The 14,477-nt window shown below is 35.2% G+C and overlaps 1 protein-coding gene across 1 annotated transcript in view; it reads left to right on the forward strand.

Moving 5' to 3' along the window:
* The first annotated feature begins 118 nt into the window (after window positions 1-118).
* Window positions 119-14,477, forward strand: part of SCYL2 (SCY1 like pseudokinase 2) — a 62,066-nt gene continuing 47,707 nt past the window's right edge. Inside the window, exon 1 of the mRNA XM_052001664.1 lies at window positions 119-220. The gene's annotated coding sequence lies outside the window, so the exon portion shown is untranslated. The remainder of the gene's footprint in view (window positions 221-14,477) is intronic.

The following is a 14,477-nucleotide window of genomic DNA, read 5'->3' on the forward strand; positions in this document are numbered from 1 at the left end:
CGCCCCTTCCTCGAGGACCGGAAGTGACTTCACCGGACCGGCGGGACCTGCTCTTCTTCCTGCCCCTCCTCTCGCCCGCCTCCCTCCGAGCTCCCGGAGCTTCGGCAGCTACGGCCGTGGAAGCGGCGTAGATGGCTGTGGAGTAGCCGGAGCGACAGCGCGGCTGCTGAAGGGGAGCGAGCCCTTGCACCGCCCCGTCTGGGGCCGTCGGCTGGACCAGGTGAGCTGCGGGATCTCGCGCAACGGAGCTGTCGCCGCTCCGCTGGTTAAGGGGAGCCCCGGCTGCCTCCGCCCGGCCTAGGCCCGCCCCGACTGCAGTTATCGGGTGTCGCCTCCGTGGGGAGGCCGCGGCCCCCGAGGAGCCACCGACGGCGAAGGGTGCACGGGGAGGGAGGGGCACGCTGAAGCTGCGGCGGGGGGCTGCGGTTCCTGCCCCTTCCAGGGTCTCGGGCCCGGGGAACGGGTAGCGCCACCCCCGACCCTCGGTTCGTCTAGGGAACCAGAGAAGGGAGTCCCCAGCTACTTCTGCGGAGCCCACGAGGAGAGGACCAACCCGGGCAATACTTAGAAAGCTCCTACTGTCATCAGAGGACCGGGGCGGGGGGTCAGCTCCTCACCCCCAAACCCAGCCCGCTTGTGGACCCTAGTAACGACCCCTCTCCGCCTGTCCTCGGCTCCCGACAGCGACTCTGGCTGGAGCTTTTGAATAAGCCGCAAAACGAAGGCTTGTTTGCATGTTTATTTTAAAAAGGAAGAATCCCCCTTAGTTCCACAGCCTTGACTTCCTTGTTGATGGTCTACAGAAACTGTTGTTCGCGCAGAGTTGTGGGTGTGTTGTTTTTGTCCCCCAACCCCCCGAGAGTTCCTGGAGAGCAGAGACTCCTTCGGCTTTTCTTTCAGTCCCCATTGCGTAGTAGGCTTCTTATAACTGAAATTTGCTTCTTCGTTTTCAGCATGTATTTCTTGATGATTGAGAAACGGTAAATTACTTTTTAAAAGTCTAATAAGTAATGACTCACCATGCTGTATTGAAATGAACTTTTGAAAAAATCAACTTCACTCCCAAGTTTGTCAGTTTGTCGCTATGAACTTCCATAAGAAAAAGTAATGTTTCTTTTTACTTTTGCACTGGGTAACTTGAAAGTGGGTCTGTGCTGTTTTTTGCTGTTTTTCAGGGGTAGTCCTGTGTCAACTTGTCACACTATAAACTTGCATGATAAGAATATTTCTTAGTATGTTTCCAGTGGTAGCTTAAAAGCTGTGGAACTGGGGCTTGCCTTGTGATTTGTGTTTTGGTTGACTTGGCTCATGGAGAAATAAAGATTTAGGGTATTTTACTTGGAGAAAGAGAGGAGAACTTTTGAATAAACAAATAATTGAGAGTTGGGATTATTGTTACTGTGAAAGAAAACTAAGAATAGCTTAGACAATAGTATTGTATGTAAGTTTTATTATTGTCGTGAAAGATAAATTTGGAGAGGAAAAAATGGTTGTTACAAGAAAGTTTGATTTATTATCTTCAGAAATACAAAAATAGAAGGTATTTTTTTTTTTTTTATTTTATTTTTTATTTTTAATAACTTTTTATTGATAGAACCCATGCCAGGGTAATTTTTTACAGCATTATCCCTTGCACTCACTTCTGTTCCGATTTTTCCCTTCCCTCCCTCTACCCCCTCCCCCAGATGGCAAGCAGTCCTTTACATGTTGAATAGATTACAGTATATCCTAGATACAATATATGTGTGCAGAACCGAACAGTTTTCTTGTTGCACAGGGAGAATTGGATTCAGAAGGTATAAATAACCCGGGAAGAAAAACAAAAATGCAAGCAGTTTATATTCATTTCCCAGTGTTCTTTCTTTGGGTGTAGCTGCTGCTGTCCATCCTTGATCAATTGAAACTGAATTAGCTCTCTTTATCAAAGAAATCCACTTCCATCAGAATAGATCCTCAAACAGTATCATTGTTGAGGTATATAATGATCTCCTGGTTCTGCTCATTTCACTCAGCATCAGTTCATGTAAGTCTCGCCAGTCCTCTCTGTATTCATTCCGCTGGTCATTCCTTACAGAACAATAATATTCCATAACGTTCACATACCATAATTTACTCAACCATTCTCCAATGGATGGGCATCCATTCGTTTTCCAGCTTCTAGCCACTACAAACAGGGCTGTCACAAACATTTTGGCACATACAGGTCCCTTTCCCTTCTTAGTATCTCTTTGGGGTATAAGCCCAGAAGTAACATTGCTGGGTCAAAGGGTATGCACAGTTTGATAACTTTTTGAGCATAGTTCCAAATTGCTCTCCAGAATGGCTGGATGTATTCATAATTCCACCAACAATGTATCAGTGTCCCTGTTTTCCCACATCCTCTCCAACATTCCGCATTATCTTTCCCTGTCACTCTAGCCAATCTGACAGGTGTGTAGTGATATCTCAGAGTTGTCTTAATTTGCATTTCTCTGATTAATAATGGTTTGGAGCATATTTTCATATGTCTATAAATAGTTTCAATTTCTAGGAGGTATTTCACAGGGTTGTTGGAGAAAGAGGAAAGCTTTTTTAGAAGTATAAAGGTAGGATGATGTTGGTTTGTTTTGAAAGAAGCATAGGAATGACTTGTGCAACAGTATTGTTTGTAAATGTTGTTGCTGTTAAAAATACATTTGTAGGAACAAAGTGATAATAGTTAAGACAAATGTTGGTGGGAGAGAGGAAAAAATTATGTTGGAGAAATATATCTGCTGTAATTATTTGTGTACTGAAGACATTGTTTCTGTTCCCCACTCTAGAATCCCAGTCTAAATTGAGCAAATGATCTTTATTAGGGTGTACACTTACTTATACTATATAGATAAAGATATTGTTGTTTGTTGTTGTGTCTTGACTTTTGGTGACCCAATGGACCAGAGCATGCCAGTCCCTTCTGTCATCTCCTATCTCCCAAAGTCTGTCCAAGGTCTTGTTTCTTCAGTCATATTATCTACTTATTTCATAGCTAAAGATAAATGTGTCCAAAAAGACCAAATAAAACTAATGTGGATGTATTACAATGAGATAACATATTAAATGCTTTATAAACCTTAAAGTGCTAAGTGAATGTTTCCTTTTATTACATATTATTTTACTTTGTGCATTTAAAGAGATTGGTTGAGCAAATCCTATTTAAAATGCATTAGATGAAAGTAGATATTTTTGAGTCTAATTTGTAAGTTCAAGCTTTTCATAAAGCATGGAGATGCTATGCAATAGTCACAGATCTAATTTTTGAGTTAGAATAGGTTTTTGAGTTCTTTCATTCAACCAAATATTTCAAGATTTTCTCTCACCCCATCTAGATACTGATAATAATAATTCTCCACAGCTGTACTCTCCTGGACTTGTCATGCTCCTCTCAACCATATCATCTTAACAAGATTAATTGAACTCTGAAACTCCTGTCCCTTAGACCTATTCTTAGGAAAAAGACAGGAGGACTTTATAATAGCATTTTAAGTAGAGGGTATGATTTGGACTTGTGCTGAGACTTTATGGACTCTGGAGCCTGAAAGTGTTCACTTGTGAAGTCTGGTGTAGAAGGCTTTGTTATTTAGCTTATAAGTTGGATTGGAGGATCCATTGCTGAGATCGAGTGAAGGAATCTGTATTAAGTCTAAGGGACATAGGCAAACTTTTCTGTTGTCATGAACTTCTTGAAGCCCATACCATGGAGGCCAGGGATTTATCAATAAAGAGATAATGTGAAATTATTTATTATTCTTGTTTGCTTGCTGTGTGAATTTGAACTCACTTAAGGGCCTCACTTTGCTCATTAGTGAAATGGAGGGCTTGGATCTCTTGAGAAGCTTTTCAATTCTGATTACAATGTATATCTAGTCATTTCTTCAACATTTAAGCAGCCTAAAATAGAGAGAGGGATAGAGTGTCAGGAGCTGGAAACCAATTTTGAAGATTTCACAACTTTGTAGGGATAAATAGAAGCTGAGCGGGAAGATATTTTTATCATTGGTGGCACTTATGTATGTGTTGTGCTTCCCATGATTTACAGAGGGTTATATCACAAAGAGCTTCTTTTCTAGAATATTCATTCCATAGAAATATGTGTGCTTATGTGCCATCAGTACATCATAATAGCATTGCATTAGTGGATTGAATACTCTGCTTGAAGGATAGAGATTCAGATCTTGCTCATGACACTAGATGTATAGCAACCCTGTATCTATTGAGTCATAGGCAGGTTGTGATCCATTTCAGTGGAGGGATTGTATCTTGGAAGATTCAAAGATACAATTCAAATTCCTTTGAATCTTCTGTTTTCATTTTTTTTTTTCTTTCTCTCTCTTTTTGCTGAAGCAATTGGGGTCATAGCTAGGAAGTGTTAAATGTCTGATTGAGATCGAATTTGAACTCAGGTCCTCCTGACTTCAGGGCTGGTACTCTATCCGCTGGGCCACCCAGCTTCCCCCCAATAAATCTTTTCAAATAAATACTTGAAAAAGTTATAGATCCTTCACAGTCTGCTTCACCATTCGGCTGATATCTATTAAATTAATCATTTGAGAATTGTTAGCCATTGAATTTAAACTCTGTACATTCACTTCAACAGATGCTAATTAGTATTTTATAGTCACTTGGGAATAGTTCGAAAAATGTGTTCCCTCAGGGAACTGTATATTTGTACAGGAATAATTACAATTCTTTAATATGATGATTGCATAGAAGAGATATAGCATTTGTTCCTAACTTGGGGGATAAAGGAAGACTTCATGGAGAAGGCGGAATCTAAACTAAATCTTGTAAGCAGATTTGGACTTGGACGTCATCAGCATTCCCAGAAATGGGTAGAACAGAGGGGCAGTGGTTAATGTAGACATGAATGTGGAAGAGAACAGGATAAAATCTACGAAATACAATTCAGTTTGATATGTATAATATGTAAAGGAGGTTCACATGAAAGAGGTTGAATGGAATGAGTCAATTGTGGGATTACTTACTAAGTCTGAAAGAATTTTACCTATCAGGAATCTGAAGTCTAGAGAGGTAAAATGACTTGCAGGTCTTCAGGAAGAGTTAGGACTCAAAGGCTAGCCTCTGATTGTGAGTTTTGTTTTTGTTTTTATTAATGCCTTTTGATTTTGATGACAAAAATATTTTTTCTTATTGCCCTACCTGCACTCTTTCCTTGTCACATAGAAGATTAAACAAAACAAGCACACGATAACTATCTGATAGAATTTCCAACATTTGCTTCTATAATGAATCTCTACTGAAAGAATGGAAAAGTGTTCTATTAACTAACTTCTACATCCTTCATTGGACATTTTCTTTAATTAGTATTTAGCTGCTGTTTGTAATGGTCTAATTTATGATATTGTGTATTCTCAGTAACTTATTACTTTTAGTGTTGCTTTCTTCATTGATTTCCATGCACAATATTCCACATATTTCTGAATTAATATATTTTGCTGTGTAACAAAATACATGCATATATCATAATTTGTTTAGACTAGGAAGAAACTGATGAATACATACTTTTTAAAAACTTTTCTAGGTATATTTATGGGCTTTCTCTCTTTGATCTGTTGGAGGTATATGCTCAGTAGCTAGTTTGCAGGCTAATGACTTCTCTCAACAAATGCAAGTTGTTTTCTTGATTGAGAGGACCAGTTCACAGCTACTTCAGCAGTACATTAATGTTACTGCTGTTATATAATGCAAAAAACACTAGGTATTTTTATCTTTTTTATCTTTGCTAATCAACTGGATATAAATTGAAACTTCAGCCTTATTTTGGGTTGCATTTTTCTTATTAATGATTTTAAATAATTTTTCATATTTAATTTATGGTTCTTTTAAAAAATTTCTATTCCTTTGACAATATATTATGGAAGTGTTTACATGCCATTTTCCTCTGGTTTTGGGATACTTTTATATGCTTCCCATCATACCAGTTCTTCCAGTCATGGAGTAGGAAGTCCTGTTGTGCGGAACCTTTCATCCCAGGAAAAGTTTTAGATTTTATCTTGCAGATTTTGTGGAATTATAGAAAGTTTTTGAAATAAGAGTGATATGAGTTGGTTTGCAATAATAACTCTTACATAATACTTTCAAGTTTGTAAAATTACTTTTCATCTACTATTTTATTTATTTTCAGATCTAGTGAAGAAGATACTACAGGTATTATTATCCCCATTTTACAAACGAATAACTAAGAATCAAAGAATTAGTGATATGTAGTGGAGTGGAGTGCTAGACTTGGAGACTGAAAGACCCAGCATCTAATCCCAACTCAGATATTGTCATTTAACATAGAGTCTTAGTTTTCTCCCTGTAAAATTAAGGTATAGGACTCATGAACTCTTGAGGCCTTGAAGTTCGTGCAATTCTAAATCTGTGGTCTTATGATTTCTCTTTATTACTGAGGAAGAGTCAGAAGTTGAATCTGAATAGAGATACTCCTGTACTCTCTCTATTCACTCTACCATGAATTTCTCAGAGTAGGAAGATGACTATTAGTTAAATGGGAATATGGATTAGAGAAGATTGGGAAAACTAATTGGAATGCAAATAAAATACCTGAGTAGTGAGTGAGAATTTAGGGACCTGGGAAGCCTAAGTGCAGAAAAACATTTCTGTTCAATTTTAGTTGAATTTGAAATTAAATTTTTTTTTCCAGAAATGCCATTGTTATGGAAGATAATGAACTTTTTTTCTGCTCCATTTTTCTCAGGATATCCAAAGAAAAATTAAATGTAATTCTGTATGTTCTGTATGTGTTTACTAAATTTTTTGCTTTTCTTTTGTGAGTTCAAATAACTATAATATAATGGAAATTACTATTTTCCTGTAGAGGTGACTATAGTAACTAAGAGTTATCAAGTGGTTAAGAGGTTGATTGTGGTGGTAAATGTTTATATTTGATGGAATTCCAAATAATGGTGTTCATAAATGCTATTTCAGAGATATTTGATTTTATTAGTGTGGATGGTATTCATCTACCTCTTGATCTCTGCTTAAGTAGATTTAATTGCAGGATTTTTCACTTGGTAGTCATTCTCTGGTGTTCATCCCTTGATCTCTGCTTAGTAGATTTAAGTGCAGAATTCTTCTCCTGGTAGTCAGTTCTCAGGTGTTATTTCTTCACATTTAGTCCTGTCTTCAGATTTTTTTAATTGCTAAATTTAATCAGTAATACATATGATTATTTTCACTAAAGACAGTTAAACAGAACAATATAAAACAATGATTGGAGTTGGGGCACATCCTCATATTCAACAGTTTTCTGTTTGTTGAAAGAAAGGAAAATTGGGAGGCAGCCAGGTGGTGCAGTAAGTAGAGTACTCACTCTAGAGATAAGGTCCACTTGGAAAACCTGAGTTCAGTTGTGGCCTCAGACCCTTACTACTTGTGTGTTCCTTGGCAAGTCACTTAATCCTGATTGCCTCAAAAAAAAAAAAAAAGAAAAGAAAAAGAAGAAAGCTTTTAACAAGCAAGTAGCAATGTATTTATTCTTTGCGTTTGTAGTATTTAAAATAACATGCTTAAATTCTTACCTTATTGACTTTTATTGTCTTATTTTTCACTTTACATAGTTGTAGATAAGTAATTTTTTTGGGGGGCTCAGCTTTAGTTTGCATATTGTCCCATATTTCTTTGAATTCCTTTTGTTCAGTGTTCCTTATCAGCATAAAGCAGTATTTCTGCATCTGTTCCTATAATGTTCAGTTTAGAATAGGTCTAGGGAAAGCTTCCTCTTTAAGAATCCATATTCATTTCTTTGTCACCATAAACTCTAGGTATAGAACTTTAGTGAAAAACTTACATATATTACTTTTTGAGCAGTTAACACCCTGGAGATGTTGACCAAAAATGATCTACCTAAGAATTGAAAATGCTAGCACTTTCCCAGTTTTTAATTTTTTCGTAAGAAATCATCTTATAATTATAGATTTAACTACAGAAAGAATCTTGGAAGTTGTCTTGTCCAATCACTTAATTTTATAATTGAGGAAACTGAAATCCAGAGATCATACTGATAAATTTCAGAATTGAAATTTTAATCTAAATTCTGATTCCAAATCCATATATCTTATTAAATATATAGGCATTGACTAATTTACTAATATATAGACATTTTCTGAAATAGATATCCATTAACATAAATATTTGATAGGCATTTGTGTTATTATCCTACTTCTTTTGTAAAGTGTTCCAAATTCATTCTTGCCCACACTAGTTTTATGCATCTATGAACTTAGACTATTTATTTTCTGTAATATTTATTTGGCACTTTAAAAATACTAAATTGTTACATCTCTTAGGTTGATGTTTAAGTTTTGTTTAGTTTTTCACATGTATATTACCTCCTCTCCCTGAAGATAATAAGAACTGAAGGCTGTGCTTCTTTTTGTCTATTTATATCTAAAATTCCACTTAGAACCTAGTACTTAGTAATAGATATTTGATTTTATTGAGGAAATTCTAGTTATTTGTTGTAAGTTATAACATCTTTTAAAGTCAAAATTTATGCTACATTTATATTCCCTTGTGCTATATATTATTGTTCAATTTAGTAAGCATTTTATTAAATGCCTAAATGACACTGTGCTAAATCCTCTGGATACACAGACAAAATCAAAACAGCACCCACCCTCAAGGAGCTTCTTTGGGAGTTAGGCAAGTAGGGGGTGTAGTGGTAGAAGGTATTGGATCATTTAATAACTAAGTACAAGCGGTGGCACTTAAGCTAAATTAATTGAGAAAGATCAAGCAGAAGTGATTAAAGACTGTGTCTGAAATGTATTGGAAAACATAGGATAGAGGTAGGACTTTGTGATGGCATTGGTAACTCCCACTGAGGAACTTCCTTAATCATTGGGGGAGCCTCAGAGATCTGGGGCCTTGAAGTATACATGTCCAATCTGTGTCAATGTTACAACTTAAATCCAAGTCTTCTTCCCTTAAAGCTACTTTGTTTCTTTTCTTCTGGAAAATTTAATTTCCTTAAAATCTCTAGTATGCTAGAGATCCAAAGATGAAATAATTCAGAATGTTTTATAGAATCCTTTACTCGTCTCAAAAATATATTATGTGTGTAGTAGGATTACACAATTTTGACAGAAATGCTTGCCAAAAATGGGTTCCTGTTTTTAAATGAGAATTCATTTGACTTGTATTTAAAATCAAATGAGTATCACTGAGTTTCAGTCCAAAATTTGTATTTGAACAGTTTTCAAAAGCAAAAACCATGTTAGTGCATGCCCTCAACCTCAACATGCTAATCTATCTTTTGTATCCCCAGCATTTTAACATTGTGGCTATGACATAGCATGCACTTAATAAATATTTATTGTTGGATTGTTATTCTTTGGCAACACATATTTAAAATCAAATGAATATATCACTTTGAATTTCAGTCCAAAAATTTATTTTAGCAATATTTTAAAATAAAATTATTATTTTGTGGAGGAATTGTGAGCAGCTTGGTAACTCCCTTGACTATCTCACTTCATAACCCGTCGTTAATTTAGCCTTTTAAGACTTTCTAGGCACAAAGAGCTAAAGTGACTTACCCATGGTTATCTAAGCTAGTGTCAGAGACTGAATTTGAAAGTAGGATTTTGTATGTCTGATTGTAATCTATGTCCACCATGTCATACTACTTCTTGCCTTACATAAAATGTATGCTTTAAATTTTATGTTAGTAGGAAAAACATTTTACCTTAAATGTCAAGATTTCAGTATTTAATCTATGCCATTCTTCTAGTCTTTAACATCTGCTACTGTCCAGTTGTAGGGCATGTAAAACTGATACTGTCAGACAAATTTTAATATCCTCTTTTTTTTATTTGTGTTGCAGAACAACATTACCATTTATCTATAATTCAGCTTCTTAACATATATTTTTTAACTATTTAAACCTCACTGTACTTTCATAACTAATTTTTAGCTGCCTTGTATTTGCTAGAAATTGTGGTAAAAGAATTGGAAATAAAATCAGAAATGAAACCTTCAGACTGATTTCAAGGAGCTGCCAGCCTACTGCATGGAGGGTACCAATGGTGTTTTTTGTAAAAAGAATTAAGTTAAAGAGATGGAACACTCTGTATTTTCTCAGTTAAGTATATGACTTAACCAAGTTATTTTTAAGCTACCTCTCAGGGCTATGGAAAGGTAAGACTGAAAGATTTCATAAGGTGGGTTTGTTCCCTTTCATTGGATCACATGACACTTCACACCCTACTGTGGCCACTTTTCTGCTGCTGTCATGTCAACCTTTTAAAGCTGCATATTGATGTATGCAGTATGGAATATGGAGAGAAGTTCAGTAATTCTTCCTGTGATACTTACTGACCCTAATTAGGAAAGTCAGTTAACCTTCCCAGGTCTCAGTTTCTTTACCTGTCAAATAAGGGGGTTGGACTTGATGGGCTTTGAGGTCCCTTCCACCTCCAGATCTGTGACTCAGTGGAATCATTGATGAATTTTGTATTCATTTTTCAATGAAGATGTGGTCTGCTGTCCAGAAACAGTTTAATTGAAAGCCTTTTCCTTCCTCCTCATTTTCATAGAGGATAAGATTGTAACCTATTAGCCTTTTTGAAAACAATACTGTTTGTCATGTTTCTAATCATTTGGCATCACACTTTAGTTATCTTGAAAATAATTCCTCTGTCTTTAAAATTGTTTTGCTTTAAATAGATTTCTTTTATGTTTATTTGACCAAGATCATGAGACAGAGTAGAATAGTATTAAAAGTTTATGGCAAAAGAATCTGGGGATTTTAGTGCATATTGGGTCAACATTGTGATGTGGCATCCAAAACAATGAATCCAGTTTCTTTTTTTAATATTTTGTTTTTCCAAATACATGCAAAGATAGTTTTTAGCATTCATCTTTGCAAAACTTTGTTCCAAATTTTTCTCCATCCCTCCTTTTTCCTCCCTCCCCAAGACAGCAAGCAAAATGATATGGTTTATTCTTCTTCTAAGGAAGAAGACTATGGTATTCTTCTAAACATATTTCCATGTTCATTACGCTGTGCAAGGAAAATCAGGTCAAAAGGGTAAAAAGTAAAGCAAACAAACAACAAAAAGATGAAAATACTATGCTTTGATTCACATTCAGTCTCCATAGTTCTCTTTCTGGATGCGGATAGCACTTGACATCCCAAGTCTATTGGAATTGGCCCGAATCCCCTCATTGTTGAAAAGAGCCACGTCCATCACAGTTGATCATCACATAATCTTGTTGTTGCTGTGTACAATGCTCTCTTGATTCTGCTCACTTCATTCAACATCAGTTCATGTAAGTCTTTCCAGACTTTTCTGAAATCGGCCTTAAAAAAAAAATTACATTAACATTCATAAACCATAACTTATTTGACCATTCCCCGAGGGGAATCCACTCAATTTCCAGTTCTTTGCCACTTACAAAAAGGGCTGCCACAAACATTTTTGCACATATAAGTCCTTTCCCCCTTTTTATGATCTTTTTGGTGCTGCTGGACCAAGGGTATGCTCAATTTTATAGTCCCTTGATCGTAGTAACCAAATTACTCTCCAGATCATTTCACAACTTCACCAACAATGTCCAATGAATCCAGTCTTGAGATACTTTAGGTCAGTTTGCAGAAATCAAGCAGAGAGCCCTCTAAAAAGTCTGCCTTGATCAGAACCCATAGACAATATAGTTTTCATTTCTATGCACCATTATTTGAAGTGGACTTAGATAAAAGAGAATCTAGAGCAGATCAGACAGGATAGATAGATAAGGACCTCTGACTTACAACATACGAAGTTTACTTGATAAGTTTAAGCAGGTAATTTGGTAAGTTTAGGCAGGAGAAGATTTAAGGAGTTTGAGAGCTTCTTAAAAGTGCTTGAAGTTCCTTTATATAAAAGAGAGATTGGAATTGTTTTTATTTACCTTCATGAACAAAAGCAGAAATTGGTGATAGTTGCAGAAAGGCAGATTTTAGGGAAAAATTGTTTAAAAAACAAAACAAAAACAAAAACCAACTTTTAACAGAGCTCTCTCTACATAAGCCAAATGAGCTATATTAGGTGGTACTGGCTTTCCCTAGATTGGTAGTCTTTGGGCAGAAATGAATGACTGACAAGTATTACAGTGGATAATCCTGTTGGATTAGATAACCTGTAAAATTTAAGTGATTCTTGATTGTCCCCTTCTTAATGTTGTTGTTGTTGTCTTTGGAAGGCAATTGGGGATAACTGACTTTTTCTCAGGATCACACAGCTAGCAATTATTAAGTTTCAGAGATCAAATTTGAACTCAAGTCTTCCTGTTTTCACAGCTGGGGGCATTGTGCTATCTAGCTCTCCCAACTTTACCCTTTTTAGATCCTTTGGGATGAAATGTATTCATTTGTTATCAAGAATAAAAATAAAAATATATAGAAATATTGGCAAATTTATACTTGCCCTTCCAACTGAAGCTAAAGATACTCTTAGCATGATAAAGTTCTTTTCATTTTACCTTATTTTTCAATTAATAAATATTTGTTTACTCTCCTACTTCCTTTTTCCCAATATAAAAGAAAACAAAATTCTTGTAATGCATATGCAAAGATAAATAAAACAAGTTACCCATACCCAAAAGTGAATGCCTCTTTTTCCATCTTAAATTTTTGGGAAGATCTTTGGTTTCTGTGATTTATCTTCCTGCTTACCTTCACTATTCTGGGAAAATATTCCTTATACATTTCTCTGTTTTTCAAGCAAAGTCTATACTCTAAATTTTTTTTGCCTTTCTCTGTCCTGTTCTTTCAAAAAAAAAAAAGTTTGTAGACTGACACAGGATAAAGGTTCTTTACTGCCTCATTGTAGTGATTTCCTCTTTTTTTTTTTCCTTTGATCTAATTTTAATTTTTTTATCATAGCTTTTTATTTACAAAATATGTGCATGGGCAATTTTTCAGCATTGACAATTGCAAAACCTTTTGTTCCTACTTTTCCCCTCCTTTCCCCAGATGGCAGGTTGACCAATACATGTTAAATAAAGTATAAGTTAATTACAATATATGTATACATGTCCATACAGTTATTTTGCTGTACAAAAAGAATCGGACTTTGAAATAGTGTACAATTAGCCTGTGAAAGAAATCAAAAATGATTTCCTTTCTCTTTACTAAACTTCTGGAAGAAATGGTGCAAATCAGTGGCACTTTGTTTTCCTATGTGCATTTCTGATTTTTTCAAAATTGGCAATTTGTTTCAATTGTACAGTGTCTTCATGTCTTTTTCCATGATTGCCAAGTTAAATCAGTGTTTATAGATGGTGTGAATACTTTGTGATCTTTGCCTCCTTTGTCTACTGCTTTCCTTTCCACTACTGTTCCTGCAGAGCAGCTTCAGGACCATCTGGTACTTTTCTTTGTTTCATGGGTTTGCCAAGGTCAAAAAATTCCTAACCTAGTGTCTATTGGCTTTCTCTTTCTGAGGTAGTCTGGGCCTTTGATAGCAGATAGTCTCTCATTGTGGAGGATCAATAATTTATTTTTTGTTCTACTAGAGGCTAGATTTTTACTAAATGAGGTGGCAGTGGACTCTTTGTTACTTGTACTGAACTTGAACTTTTTAAAAACAGTGCTATTTTAATTTTGGTTCATAATTTAGAGATGGAAAAAGTTTGTATTTTTTCTTTTTTGTAAGATGGTTATTATGTTAAATGTCTTTTTGTGATTCATAGCATATGTTGTAAACAAAATATAAAGTGCCAGCTGGTTTGGTTTTATTGTTTTAAAATTTACTGTTTATGGCTTCTGTTCAGTTTTAATTTAGAGAAGTGAATCTATTTGGTTTGAAAATAAAGGATTAGAATGACTTGTAATTTTAAGAATTGGTTATATTGGGTTCTGTGATGATAGTTCATCTCTTAAGTAGTTACTGGTGGTGATTAAAATTTATATTTCAAAATTGCTAAGTTCTGTCCACATTCTGAAATGTAATTTTCATTTTACCTCATTAGCAGTTTATCTTTTCCTCTAACATCTATTCTCTTTTTATAGTTGCCTTATGTATCTGAATTAATAGCAGAAATTTGTGGAGAACAACTTATATATATATAGTTATATATATATATATATATACTGCAATGTTGTCTTATTATTAAGATACTTGTAAAGAGAAATGTTTCTGTTAAGTAGTCAAAATTTATTTTACTAACAAATACAGTTTGAGAATTAGCAATTGTAGACATAATTAGTTATAGTTGTATTCATAAAAGTAGGAAAAATTTCAAGTTGTTACTTATTCCAAAATCAGAGATATTGAGGTTTTGCTAAAGGATGAAGTTAAAAGTATTTTTAGGTAGACATGAAAGTAAACTAGGTAAGATTCCTATAACAAATTGAAGCATTTGAGATCTTTGTGCTTTTTGCACATTTTAAATCAATTTTTTTCTTCTGGAAACTCACCACTTAAATTTTGGAACAATTCAATATTTTA

The sequence above is a fragment of the Antechinus flavipes genome, chromosome 5, assembly GCF_016432865.1.
Source record: "Antechinus flavipes isolate AdamAnt ecotype Samford, QLD, Australia chromosome 5, AdamAnt_v2, whole genome shotgun sequence".
In the NCBI taxonomy this organism is placed as follows: domain Eukaryota; kingdom Metazoa; phylum Chordata; class Mammalia; order Dasyuromorphia; family Dasyuridae; genus Antechinus; species Antechinus flavipes.